Source organism: Cygnus atratus, chromosome 3, assembly GCF_013377495.2.
Source record: "Cygnus atratus isolate AKBS03 ecotype Queensland, Australia chromosome 3, CAtr_DNAZoo_HiC_assembly, whole genome shotgun sequence".
Classification (NCBI taxonomy): domain Eukaryota; kingdom Metazoa; phylum Chordata; class Aves; order Anseriformes; family Anatidae; genus Cygnus; species Cygnus atratus.
This window is the reverse complement of record NC_066364.1, coordinates 27,910,246-27,924,805: the sequence shown is the minus strand read 5'-3', so window position 1 is coordinate 27,924,805 and position 14,560 is coordinate 27,910,246. Positions and strand designations below refer to the sequence as shown.

Below are 14,560 nucleotides of genomic sequence, written 5' to 3'. Positions count from 1 at the left end.
AAAAATGATATATTCAATACTAGTTCAGACTAGTCTAAGTAGTAATTCTGCTGTATATCTCCATACATAACAGGCAAAACAGTCAAGCAGATAACTGCACATTTTTAAAGGCTGCAAATTCAAAATTTCAGCAGTTAGGAAATAGCAGAATTGCATAGTTAGCATTGTGCATATATTTTCAGATATATATGATTCAGAATTATATAATACACTTTATTCTTCTCCAACCCTTACTTCATTTAATGCTGAGAACGTCCAGCACTTAAAGGATTAGCAACAGTCTAAGCCTTTGTTTTATTCTCATTGGTCAATGGATGTCTTTAGGCATTACTTGCTGTATACTATTTAAATGTTGCAATAAAACAGGTTTGTTTGTTTTCTGAGTTTTTATCTACAGTATTGTTACCACAGTTTGCTGCTCCATAAAGCAATGAATCCATTTTGTCAGGCCTCTTCTCTCAAGTGGGGACGTGATATAGTCTGCAATTTATATATTGGTAGATACAGAGAGAGCTTATAAGCAGAAATAAGTGCTAAATCTTAGGTAGGCAATTTGGGGTGTTTCAAACTACAGTGACATTGCTTTTGTATACTCAAGCAAAATTCCAACTTACAAAACACAGAATGGACTATCTGCTGTGAAAAAATTTGGTTTTGATGACACGTACAACTTTTGCACAAGTCTACATGGAAGACACAGGATAGTATTAAATTTTCCAGAGCAGGACTCAAATGGTATGGCCCACAGATTCCTTTCTTCTCTCTAGTTACACAATATTCTACTATATCATTTCTCACACATACCTATGACAAGTCCATATAGGGGGCAAGCATATGCAACCTATTTGTGCCTCTCCTGGTCTCAGGGCTGTGGCACCAGGTCTTTGACATGCTGCGTGACTTTGCATTTGTATCTCTGCAGTCTGTGGCCGGATAGACACAGCACATATAGATTGGGAAGAAGGAACCCTCCAAAATACACTTGTCTCTGTGAGCACTCATTCTACGGTCTAGTGCCTGGGTAAAGATGTAAGTTTAAATCACTTATCCAAGCTACTGAATTAATTGGAGAGTGTACTTGTATATAAAAGTATATATATATATAAACTATCAGAAATGATTTTGAGTTGAAATTGTGTGTAAGAGCTCAAGTTCTCATTTATAGCTGCACAACAGTTTATGAAGCTGTTCCCTTACTGCTTTTCTCTCAGCCAGAGTTTTGCTGTGACTCCACCACACTACCTGTGGGACCAAGATTTCCTCTGTGTTTCTCAGAGGGTTTCAGGCTGCAAGCTGGGATGTGACAGCCTGGACTTTTCATTTAACAACATGGATGATCACCTACTAAAGGCACAAATTTAGACATGCTCAGGGGGTTTTCCAATGGTGCAGACAGTGGTTGAATGCAGAATAAGTCCGGGGAGAAAGAAGGGTCATTTCTAAATAAAAAGATGCATTATAAACTCAGTGCATAATGGAACTGAACTAAAGTGAAAAGAACAATATTTTAGTAGTATTTCCTGACTGAGAGTGATTTGAGAAGGATATAACAAAATCTAATGTACATATTTACGTGTCATTTCACAGATTTCTAATAACTGTATATTAAGCACTTGATTTGCATAATGTGCCCTTGTATTAACACCTTCATGGTCTGTGTGGGAAATATATTCAACTTAATAACTTATCAGTAAGTCTACTGATGTGACTGATAGAAATAAAAGGTGATTCTTCTATCTGTGGATGGGAAGAAGGTGGAATATTGCACATATTTTCACAAAAAAAAAAATTGTCAATGACAAAAGAGTAGGGAGATTCAAGGATCTTCAAGTCTTTACTAGTGCCTGGAAGGAGCCTGCTCTAAGTCATTCTCCTATATTTTTATGCTTTTCAATACTTTTCTCCAAGCTCTCTCTTTTCCAGCACTTTCTTCACTGTACCACTCTAATCACTCTGCTAGCTCTGTTCCAAACAGTCCTAGATGTCCCTCCTGTGTTCACTGAGTCCTAATTCTGCCTCACTGCAAGTATGTCTACCTGCCAGTCCACTTGGCCCATCCAAAGTATCCCATTTCTCCCCACACAGCCTAGAACTTAATTAAATCAGTTTATTTTCTTCCATAGTTGTCTGCACTGTCATTGCTGGAGTCTTACACTCAGCAGTGTATAATGTTTATGTGGCAAGGTTTTGGCAGCAGGGAGGCTGTAGGGGAGGCCTGTCAGATCAGAGCCAGCTCCGGCCGGCTCCAAAAGGGACCCGCTGTTGGCCAGAGCTGAGCCAGGGAGTGATGCTGGATGGGCCTCTGGGAGAGCAGATTTAAGAAAGGGAAAAAAACAAACAAACAAACAAAAAAACTGCTGTGCAACAGTAGCAGGGAGAGAGGAATGAGAAAATGTAGATAACCAGCCCTGCAGCCCCCAAGGTGAGTGCATCAGGAGGGCAGGAGGTGCTCCAGGCGCGCAGCAGAAGTTCCGCTGCGGCCTGTGGAGAGGCCCCTGGTGGAGCAGGCTGTCCCCCTGCAGCCCATGGGTCCCACATGGAGCAGATCTCCATGCTGCAGCCTGTGGAGAGGAGCCCACGCAGCAGCAGGGGGTCTGGGGGGAGCTGCCGCCCGTGGGGGACCTGTGCTGGAGCAGTTTGCTCCTGGGGGATGGACCCTGTGGTACAGAGCCATGTGGGAGCAGTTCTTGAAGAGCTGCTGCCTGTGGGCAGCCCCCGCGGGCTCAGTTTGGGAAGGACGGCATCCTGTGGGAGGGACCCCACATGGAGCAGGGGCAGAGAGTGACCCTGAAGGAGCGGTGGAGACAAAGTGTTAGGGACTGACTGCAGCCCCCATTCCTAGTTCCCCGGCGCTGCTCATGGGGAAGAGGCAGAAGATAAATGGGGGAGGTGTTTTTGGTTTGCTTTTAGTTGTCACTGCTCTAGTCTGTTAGCAACAGGCAATAAATTATATTAACCTCTCTATGCTGAGTCTGTTTTTCCTGTGTTGGTAACTGATGAGTGATCTCCCTGTCCTTATCTTAACCCATGAGCCTTTTTTTCATCATACTGTCTCATCCTGTTCTTTTGAGGAGGGGGAATGAGAGAGTGGTGTGGCAGAGCTTAGTTGCTGGTTACTGTGAAACCACCACAGGTAGTCTCCATTGCCTTTCATCTCCATGGTCTTAGTTCAAAGAAGTTCCCCCCTTCTGTCCTTCAGAAGCTCCAAGTCCCATCACTTCCCACCCTTATTTTTTCCCTGTCCAGTCCCTGGGCCAGAGCTGCAGCCTATGGAGAGGAGCCCACGCAGGAGCAGGTGACGTGGCAGGAATTGCTACCAGTGGGGGACCCATGCTGAAGCAGTTTAATCCTGACAGATAGACCCCGAGCAGTTCTTGAAGAGCTGCTGCCTGTGGGAAGCCCATATAGGATCATTTTGGGAAGGATGGCATCCTGTGGGAGGGACCCCATGTTGGAGCAAGGCAAGAGAGTGACTGTGAAAGAGTGGAGGAGAAAAAGTGCTATAGACTGACCGCAGCCCCAGTTCCCCCATTCTCCTGCATCGCTCAGGGGGAGGAGGTGGAAGAGGGTGGATGGGGGGAAGGTGTTTTTGGTTTCTTTCCTTTGTTTCTCACTTCTCTATCTTGTTACTAAGAAGCAATAAACTTCAATAATCTCCCTACTCAGTCTGTTTTGCCCATCATGGTAACTGTTGAGTGATCTCCCTGTTCTTATCTCAACCCTTGAGCCCTCTTCATCCTCATCATTGTATTTTCTCCCCCTTTCCCTTTGAGGAGGGGGAGTGAGAGAGCGGTTGTGGTGGAGCTGGGCTATGTTGCTATATTTCCACCACACTATGGAAAAAATGGTATTCTTTGGTTTACTTGAATGCTGCCCCATGTTGGAGAGATCAGCTACAGAGGCAAATGTGGGGAAAGCTGCTGCTGTTTCTGTGGTTCTGGAGATGTTTTTTTCAGCTGGGCTTTTAATAGAAGATTTTTTTTATATATATATAATAATATAATAAAATGAAAAAGAAAATCCTTATCCTATTCCTAGAAGTCAATTAGTTGTTTAGGTTGACATTCTCTTCTCAGGGTTCATACCTCAGGTAAAAGGTTTTGATTTGAGACACGCTGTTTTTTCAGAATTAAATGTAAGTAAAAAACAAGGACTTACAAGGTCTTATATATAAGAGCAGGTTTTGAGAACCTTAATAACAAGTAATTCCTGCCCCTTCCAGAGTAGATATTGTATCAGTTTCAGCTGATATTTGCCTTTTGAAAAATTATATAGATGATCTAAATACTTCCAGGAATATTATGTTTAAATCCTCAAAATAGATGTTAAGCAAAAAATCAGTGATTCATAGACCCAATCTTTTATGGGTCTATAAAAAAAGCATCAGTTATACTAACAGTCAGATATATGTGCCTCCTTAGACCCACTTTTATTCTGCAAAATGCCACTTTTGAAGTTTATCAGCTTCTGATCTTGAATTTCCTATCATACTTCAGCTGACCCAAGTCAGGAGGCAACCAGAGTTTGTCTGTCAAATAACCCCAACGCCAGTATACACTTGTTTTAGCTTTTTCAAGGAGAACTATGAGAGACTCCAAAATTAGAAAGAGGCAGACCACTGGGCACAATAAATAAGAAAAAAAATCTCATATTTCTTTTATGCTCTGATGAATACAGTAGCTCAGTCTGGACTACAGAGCTTGTGAGCTACTTGTTGGCATTCCACTGCAAACCATCGTCTGGACATCTGAAAAGACAGTACATTCCCAATGAATATATTGCTCACACGGTTGCCCTGCCTCAATATGCCTTACATTCCCCTTCCTCACTTCATATCACAGGAGCAGACTGACATCAGAAGTACAAAGAAAACCAAAGCAACAAAGCCTGATCAGTCAGCTATGACAGAACTCACTTTTGATGTGATGAATAATACACTTTGAAGTTATTTGGAGGACAATGCCCAAAGTAAAATAAGCCTAATCTGAAAATGGTTATGTCTGTAAAAAAAGCACTTCAGAGAAAAACATGCAAAGAGTATCTCTGAAGCAACTACATTTATTGCTTGCTTATACACAGGTTTCCTTCCCCTCCTTCCCTCTTTTTAAAATTTATTTATGAATATATATATATATATTTAATAGAAACTTTGAGTAACCTAACTTTAATCATGTTGTTTCCTGGAAAAAGAAGTAGTAGTCTCTTGTGAATCGGATAGTAATAATCAGATTATTGGATTTACTTTAAAACAAAAAACAAACAAACAAAAAAAAACCACACACACACAAAACCCCACCACCAACAGCAAAAAATTACTAAGGCCTTGGCTGATACAATTACTTATTTTTAGAGATTGCAGATGTTCAACAAATTAAAAAATATAATTACCTGACAATCAACACTATAAAACAACTTCTTCATAAATTCTGGGATGTGCTATCTTTTTAGCTAAGGAAAAGGAAAGTTCCTCACAATCAGAAATTCTGTATAACATTCAAGAAGTCATAGAAACCATTTTCTCCTTTTGCCTCTCAGATCCCTTAATGAAAGCAATGATGGAAGTTAGAATAACAGATATTTTTACAGTTACCTTGTCAGGTCTTCATTATACAAGCCTGTACAAGATGAAAAAATATATGTACATATTCCACTTTAATGTTTTTATATTTGAAATACACTCAAGACTAAGAAGGTAAAAAAGTATTACGGGAGATATGCATTAGCATCAAAATGAATTTAACTTCATTATTTTTTTTTTTTAGGATTTGGCAATTCACAAAAATTTCATAGCCACATCAGAGTTTAGTGATCTCACTACAAATTTAATAGAAATATAACTTTTTTTTTTCTTTAAATAGCAAATATTCTGGAGAGAAAAAATGGCATTCCCAAGGGAAAAATATCCCCCTTTTTTTAAAAATCAAACCTTTTTAAAGCAAAAATACTTCAAACGACTCACATGTTTACTCTGGAATTTCCATAATTGGCAGTTTTCATGAAATGAAAAATAAAATATTTTCCAGGAGGGAATCAATTTAAGGTATAAAGGTCTGTTTTTTTAACACTATCAGAATGTTCTCTTCTGTGCTCTATGTTCAGTGTAACTGCTACAGCGGTTTTCGCTCTGGGTAAGTCTTTATGGCTATATTACTTTCTGTTGAACATCTTAAAAGATTCTTAATTTTTGACTTGCAGCTCAGCTTTGTACCATCTTTTGCTGTAGACTACTCGATGACAGCTTTGGCATGCTTCCTTAATACTGACAGTACCTTCAGGTGCTTTAGAAATTGAATCCATGTTCAGCACGATGCCTTAAAGCAGGTTACAATAGCAACAACTGAAAATAACCAGAACAATGCACAGAATGTCAAGATAGTGTTCATTTGTTGTAACTGGATGAATTGACTAAAAAGATCACTATTAGACAGCTTTTGATCTCAAGAGAGTTGTTAGGACTTGTTTGCAATAAAATTGGGAAAGTAAAAAGCCTCTGCAATGCCTTTTGTAAAGTCTATTTTAGTACTACCTGAAGTTAACAACATCGAGTTCACTTCTGCTTGCCCAAGGGTTTTGCCCTTGTGTAAAAAACTACAGACACAGTTTTTACTACAAAGGGTAAAAGGAGGATCAAACTGCTATTTTTGTCACCAGGGATGAGTACAGACAAATAAAACTTAGGAATTAAGGTGAAAAAAAAAAGTGAGGAAGCTGGAAAAAAAAAAATCAACTTGCTTCACAAACCCTACCCCCCCACCCCAAACAATATTTGAGCATTGGTTGTCTTTTCTGGCTCTCAATAGGAAAGAAAAGAAAAGGAGATTTTGGGGAATATCCATGCTATCTGACTTTAAGCACATGATTTGGATGCTTAGACTTTCCGTATTTTTAACTTTGCGATGGATGCTTACACTGGAAGCTCTGCATTCATGATATAGAGACTGTTACTTAGCTTTTCTAAATTCCCTCTGGAAGATGTATTCTCTGGTTTAAGTATTGAAGGAGCAAAGAATCCCATCTTGGAAAATTTACTTTGGTGACAAAGTTAGAGACATGAAAATCTGCTTCCATCTCTCTCATTGCACAACAGCTTGCCTGGTCCTTGGTTTAAGAGCACATTAAGGGTTGCCAGCATTTCAGTCAGCCTGCAAAGGTTTACCCCAGAGCTGATCTTTAACCAACAGCTGTGCTGTGGAATTCAAATATGCTTCCAGTTTCTGACATGTCCCTGGCATGCCATCATGAAGAGCTGTTTTGGCAACAGTCTTCCGTTAGAACAATTCCCTAAGTTTGGTGAATTGTCTTAAGGCAATTTTCAGAAACTTTACATATGTTGAAACAGGTTTTGTGCACAATGCAGCTAAAAGGGTTCAGTAGCTCATAGATGACTAGACTTCTTGTAGGCAGATGAAACTCAATATTTCAGCAATTATTTGTAGCTGTATCATGATAGAACTTTAAAATATTTTATATGGGTAATTAGCAGTGCACTCAAATTCAATTATTATTATTATTTTTTCTCTCAGAACATCTGATACACTCAGAACTCCTATCTAGCAGTTGTGTGGTGTTGTCCTAAATCCACTCTCTTTCCGGTAGAGGCATTTGTAACATGACTGTGGTATGACACATCCCTTACAGGTGTATTTTTAGTTTTGATTGCAGCTTTTCTATCAAATATTTTTTTGGGTGTCCAGTGGCAATTTTACAAAGAGTAATTCCAAAATAAGACTTCAATCATCTCAGATCAAACTGGCAGCCCCACTGAGCATCGCTCACTGAAAGAATAGAGCAGGCAGCAATAAATGCCTTCACATTTATTGGACTGACTAGATATTTGAAGGTTTTGTTTGTTCATTTGTTTGTTTTTTTAAAAAAGCTTTCTCAGTCACGGTTACAAAGATAAAATATCAGTGCTGGACAATGTTCTGCATTTTGGAATAAACTGGATTATAAAAACAACAACAACAAAAAAGAAATTTGCTGACTAGCTGTTGTTAGCAATCTAGTTCTTTCTCCCTGTAAACACTCATCTTCTGTGAAGCACAGGAAACAGCTTTTGTCAGTCATTCAAAGGGATCAGGCCTATAATTCATGGGTATGTGGATGGCTCTTAATTATTTCTAATTAGATTCTTGCGTTATGGTTGTTGTCAGTATGCTGTAAGTAATAATTTGTACACTAGAAAATGAAACAGAAATGATTTTTGGAGTGCTTATAAGACAGCAGCAACAAGTGTACATCCAGCTGAAAAAATTTACGTAACTTGTACAGAATTATCCTGTGGTGCACAATAGAAGCTCACAGGTTGCATATCACAGAATAAATGGAAAAAGGAAGGGAACAAACGTTGTGCATGGGTAAGGGCAACACTCCTAGCTAAAACATCCTTATAAACCAGAGGCCTAAGCAAAATTGTTGCGTCCCTTGAAAGAACAGCCCATGAACTAGAGAACATTTCGTTTGGACTAATGCTTGTTCTGAGGGACTACAAAACCTTGTTGTCACCCCTCTGTGCTTCTTACCCTTCTTACATCACCATCTCTTCCTGCTCTGGCCAGTCACAGAATCACAGAATCACAGAATCGTCTAGGTTGGAAGAGACCTCCAAGATCATCTAGTCCAACCTCTGTCCTAACACTAACAAGACCTCCACTAAACCATATCACTAAGCTCTACATCTAAACGTCTTTTAAAGATCTCCAGGGATGGCGACTCAACCACTTCCCTGGGCAGTCCATTCCAATGCCTAACAACCCTTTCAGTAAAGAAGTTCCTCCTAATATCCAACCTAAACCTCCCCTGGCGCAACTTTAGCCCATTCCCCCTCGTCCTGTCACTAGGCACGTGGGAGAATAGCCCAACCCCCACCTCTCTACAGCCTCCTTTAAGGTACCTGTAGAGAGCGATGAGGTCTCCCCTGAGCGTCCTCTTCTCCAGGCTAAACAACCCCAGCTCCCTCAGCCGCTCCTCATAAGACTTGTTCTCCAGACCCCTCACCAGCCTCGTCGCCATTCTCTGGACTCTCTCGGGCACCTCGATGTCCTTCTTGTAGCAAGGGGCCCAAAACTGAACACAGTACTCGAGGTGCGGCCTCACCAGAGCCGAGTACAGGGGGACAGTCACCTCCCTAGACCTGCTGGCCACACTGCTTCTTATACAAGCCAGGATGCTGTTGGCCTTCTTGGCCACCTGAGCACACTGCTGGCTCATATTCAGCTGACTATCAACCAGTACTCCCAGGTCCTTCTCTGCCAGGCAGCTTTCCAACCACTCATCTCCCAGCCTGTAGCGCTGCTTGGGGTTGGTGCGCCCCAGATGCAGGACCCGGCACTTGGCCTTGTTGAACTTCATACAGTTGGCCTCAGCCCATTGGTCCAGCCTATCCAGATCCTCCTGCAGAGCCTTCCTTCCCTCGAGCAGATCGACACACGCACCTAACTTGGTGTCATCTGCAAACTTACTGAGGGTGCACTCGATCCCCTCATCCAGGTCATCGATAAAGATATTAAAGAGGACTGGCCCCAGTACTGACTAAGTCCACTAGTAACCAGCCTCCAACTGGATTTGGCTCCATTCACCACAACTCTTTGGGCCCAGCCATCCAGCCAGTTTTTAACCCAACAAAGCGTACGCCAGTCCAAGCCACGAGCAGCCAGTTTTTTGAGGAGAATGCTGTGGGAAACGGTGTCAAAAGCCTTACTGAAGTCAAGGTAGATCACATCCACAGCCTTCCCCTCATCCACTAAGCGTGTCACTTGGTCATAGAAGGAGATCAGGTTCGTCAAGCAGGACCTGCCTTTCATAAACCCATGCTGACTGGGCCTGATCGCCTGGTTGCCCTGTAAGTGCCGCATGATGACACTCAAGATAATCTGCTCCATGAGCTTCCCTGGCACTGAGGTCAAACTAACAGGCCTATAGTTCCCCAGGTCTACCCTCCGGCCCTTCTTGTAGATGGGCGTCACATTTGCTAGCCACCAGTCGACTGGGACCTCCCCTGATAGCCAGGACTGCCGATAAATGATGGAAAGCGGCTTGGCCAGTTCTTCCACCAGTTCTCTCAGTACCCTCGGGTGGATCCCACCCAGCCCCATCGACTTGCGTACATCCAAGTGCTGTAGCAGGTCGCCAACCATTTCCTCGTGGATAGTGAGGAACACATCCTGCTCCCCATCCCCTTCCACCAGCTCAGGGTACTGGGTATCCAGAGAACAACTGGTTTTGCTGCTAAAGACTGAGGCAAAGAAGGCATTGAGCACCTCAGCTTTTTCCTCATCCCTTGTAACTAAGTTTCCCCCCGCATCCAGTAAAGGATGGAGATTCTCCGTAGTCCTCCTTTTGGTGTTGATGTATTTGTAAAAACAATTTTTGTTACCTTTAACAGCAATAGCCAGATTGAGCTCCAGAAGAGCTTTGGCCCTTCTAATTTTGTCCTTGCACAGCCTCGCAACAGCCTTATAGTCCTCGTGAGTGGCCCGCCCTCTTTTCCAAAGATTATAAACCCTCTTTTTTCTCCTAAGCTCGAGCCACAACTCTCTGTTCAGCCAGGCCGGTCTAGTTCCGTGCCGGCTCGTCTTTGGGCACGTGGGGACAGAACGCTCCTGAGCCATTAAGATTTCCTTCTTGAAGAGTGCCCAGCCTTCCTGGACTCCTCTACCCTTCAGAACCTCCTCCCAAGGGACTCTGCCAACCAGTGTCCTGAACAGCTCAAAGTCAGCCCTCCGGAAGTCCAAGACAGCTGTTTTACTGGTCCCCTTCCTGACTTCGCCAAGAATAGAGAACTCTACCATTTTGCAGTCACTCTGCCCAAGACAGCTCCCAACCACCACATCTCCCACCAGTCCGTCACTGTTTGTGAACAGAAGGTCTAGCGGGGCACCTCCCCTGGTAGGCTCTCTAACCAGCTGCGTCAGGAAGCTATTTTCCACGCTCTCCAGAAACCTCCTAGACTGCTTTCTCTGGGCTGTGTTGTGCTTCCAGGATATGTCTGGGAAGTTGAAGTCCCCCACGAGAACAAGCGCTGATGATTTCGCGGCTTCTGCCAGCTGCCTGTAGAACTCCTCATCTATCTCCTCATCCTGGTTCTGCGGTCTATAACAGACCCCCACCAGGATGCTTGCCTTGTTGGCCTTCCCTCTGATCCTAACCCATAGAGACTCAACCTTATCATTCCCAGCCTCAAGTTCCTCAACATCAAAACACTCTCTAATATAGAGAGCCACACCACCACCCCTTCTGTGCTGCCTGTCCCTTCTGAAGAGCCTATAGCCAGACATTGCAGCACTCCAGTCATGAGAGTGGTCCCACCATGTTTCCGTGATGGCAACCAAGTCATAGCCTGCCTGCTGCACGATGGCTTCCAGCTCCTCTTGTTTGTTACCCATGCTGCGTGCATTAGTGTAGATGCACTTTGGTCAGACCATTGCCTTCTCCCCCGGCCTTGCCATTGTTCCCCCTGGTACAGCTCCAACAAGCCTAATTTCAGCCCCATCCCCCTTCTTTCCTAGTTTAAAGCCCTCTCAATGAGCCCTCTCAATGAGAAGAAGGTATGGGAGGAAGGATTCCTTTACCTCTGCCCTTCTCTGTCAAGGACCCAAGGGTATGTCCCTGTATCAAACGTATCTAAGTATCCTTTGGTCTCTTCCCTGAAATAAGGTCAAACTCAGGTTCTCACATGACTTCAATGGCATTTAAGGCCAAGCAAATGCAAAACAGTCCTAATCAACTCAAGCCATTTTTTGGAGAAAGTTTAGGGTTCATTGAAGCCTCTACACACTGAACTCCACACTCTGAACTACCCCTGGGAAACTGAAATCTCCATTAAGCCTCCATAGGCTCAGTTTATATCAAAGTATGTCAGCACATTGCAACCAGTCCAGTATCAAGCTACATTGCTGTGAACAGGGAAGAGAAAATCATAACTAGAGGGCATATAACTTAAGGCACACTGGTGGAGATAAAACTGTGCATTCTCATTGCATCAGCAGGTGAACTCTCAATTTCCCAGTGCACAGCTAATTTTCTAATCTTTCCCAAATGCAGATGGAAAGGAATAAACCAAAACAAAATATAACAAAAAAACTTACTCCCCCGTTGTTTTCTGATCCAGTAGAGATGTCACTTTTGCTCAGCTCTTCAGGTACCTAGTTTAGATTGGAATAAAAGTTGAGTACCTGGTTTGCTTTGAGGATTTAAGCATGTTCTTGTGTTGCTTCAAGCCTTTTCTTTCCTGTCAAGACTCCTATTATTCTTATCCCACTTCATGTCTTACAGTCTAAAATCACTGCAGCTCGTATTTTCACAGTATCTTTTACAACAGCCTAAACTCTCTGCAAATGCAACTGTGTGCCACACTACATTTACCTGGGAGATAGAGACCCAGTAGGCTTCCCATGCAGTTTAAATCTGGAATATCAGATTTGTCTCTTTCTTCTAATTTGCAAACAAGGAAATAACCCCCAGGTGATATTGTCTTGTTTCATATGACGAGTGGAAACTGTAAATCTATACTTTGTTTAGGTTTACAAGCCACTATCCTCTCACTTAAACAACTAATTAAACAATTTTAGTTAATGTAATCTTATTTTATGTAATCTTATTTTATGTAATATTGTCATCACAGGTCAACTAAATATATTGTGCTACAAGCAATCTTAGCCTGGTCAAAACTAAGCTAAAAAAATACTTCTGTAGGAGATTATGAAACTGGATTTTTCTCCCAAACTCAGACACAATAGTTGTTATGTGATGTTCTATTTATTATAGAGTACATGCATGCTATCCAGATCATTTTCTATAAAAGATGTGATTAGCTGGTACATATAATTTATTTGGAGGAATTGAAACAACAAATTGTTTTCTCCTTTTCTTAGAGAACTGGTATATGAGTTTAAGCTGACACAAATAGTATTGATATTTTGTAATTTACAGTAGATAAATTCTCTGGAATGTCGTAGAGAAAATACAGTTAAAGATCTCCCCAAGCTATACCACTTGTCTTTGTTACTGGCATGCTTGCAGCTTCTTTGATGTTTTTTCTTCTAGCACTGTTAATTTTAAAACCAGATGGAATCTGCATTTTAAAATTCTATTTGAGTAGTAGATTAGATGCAAAAATTTTGCTTACAGTTTCTGCAAGAATCTGTGTGAGGTGCCCTTATGTTAGTGTCTTCCCTTACATTGATGGCATAACACAGTATGACATTCTGTGTTAATAGGCTTTTATTAAGTTGGATTCAGAAGCTGCATCTCTTGGTGAATAAAGAGGTTGTATAATGTATTTCTCTTCATTCTGTGATGTTAGAAAGGATATGCTGATCTTCTGGTTGGGAAAAGTGATAGCTTTCACCCATTTCTTGCTAGACACTTATTTTTCCTGAATATTTTTTGACCTGAAGCACACAGGCATGTTTCGATAAAATCAGCAGGCATACATGTTCTGTAATTTCAATACTCAGTACAAATTAACTGCTTTTATTGTTGTTGTCAATAAGTCTTTGATTTCTACGAACATTAAAAGCCAGCTTTTAAACGGACTGGTTCAGATATATGATCCACAGTATTTATCATGATGTTCACTAAACACTATTCAGCTCAACTTTTTAAGTCATATTTCCAACTCATATCTCCAACATAACTGTTCTAAACTATAGGCACTGGCTATATGTAGTTTGAGCTTCAGAATGATAGTCATAGTCATGGTACGCAGATAAAAGGCTTCATTCTCCAGAACAGAGAGTGGAACTGTGTATTGGGGTTCTAAGGTCAAAACCTACCTGCAGAGGAAGAAAAAGAAACTAACAAACCAGACTTTTTATGCCCTCTGTGCTGACATGATCTTCACTCACTCTGGTACCACTGAAGTATGATTCACTGCCCAGGTTCAATGCCTGGGAAGATCTAAGTACCTTCAAAAAGTATTAGCAAGCTTACTCTGAATTGATATCCAGTAAGGAGCTAGCAATAAAGAAAGAGACTTCTAAATCTTGTTCCTCAAGAACCCTGGGGCAACAAGGAGATGCTTTTGTTAATATGGGATCCACAGCCTGGAAGCTCCTTCAGAGAATGCTGTTATTTGATGGGTACCAAACAATAGTAGACCAGTTAACACAAATCCGACACGCCTTGTTAAATCACGTTTTCAATTACCAGAAGTGTATTTGACACAAACTTTACTTGCAAAGTCATTCTTCTCTCACCAGAATTTATGTAAAAAGGACTTTTTTTTTTTTTTTTTTTTTTTTTTAGAGAGAACAAGGGGAGGATTCTCCAAAATGAGGCTGTGGTACCTTCTTTACAGTCATGGGGATATATATATATATAAATATATATTTAATATATTTAATATATTTTTTTAAAAAAAGTGAGAGCAACAAATGATTTAATCTGGAGACTATGATTTCTGGAATTCTGGTGCTGATCCCTCTGCCTTCCTCCCCCATCTGGTATATTTAATATTTTTTAAGCTGATGAGAGTTAAACTGCTCTTAATAGGCCAATTCTCTCCTTTTCATAACAGCTAACATCAGTTATGAGCTATGTAGGAATTACAGGGTAGCAA

The 14,560-nt window shown here is 41.5% G+C and overlaps 1 long non-coding RNA gene across 1 annotated transcript in view; it reads left to right on the top strand.

Moving 5' to 3' along the window:
• LOC118246165 (uncharacterized) overlaps window positions 1–14,560 on the top strand; it is a 49,073-nt gene that overhangs the window by 4,012 nt on the left and 30,501 nt on the right. The window contains exon 3 of the long non-coding RNA XR_004778092.2: window positions 923–1,029. This is a non-coding gene — a long non-coding RNA (uncharacterized LOC118246165). The remainder of the gene's footprint in view (window positions 1–922; window positions 1,030–14,560) is intronic.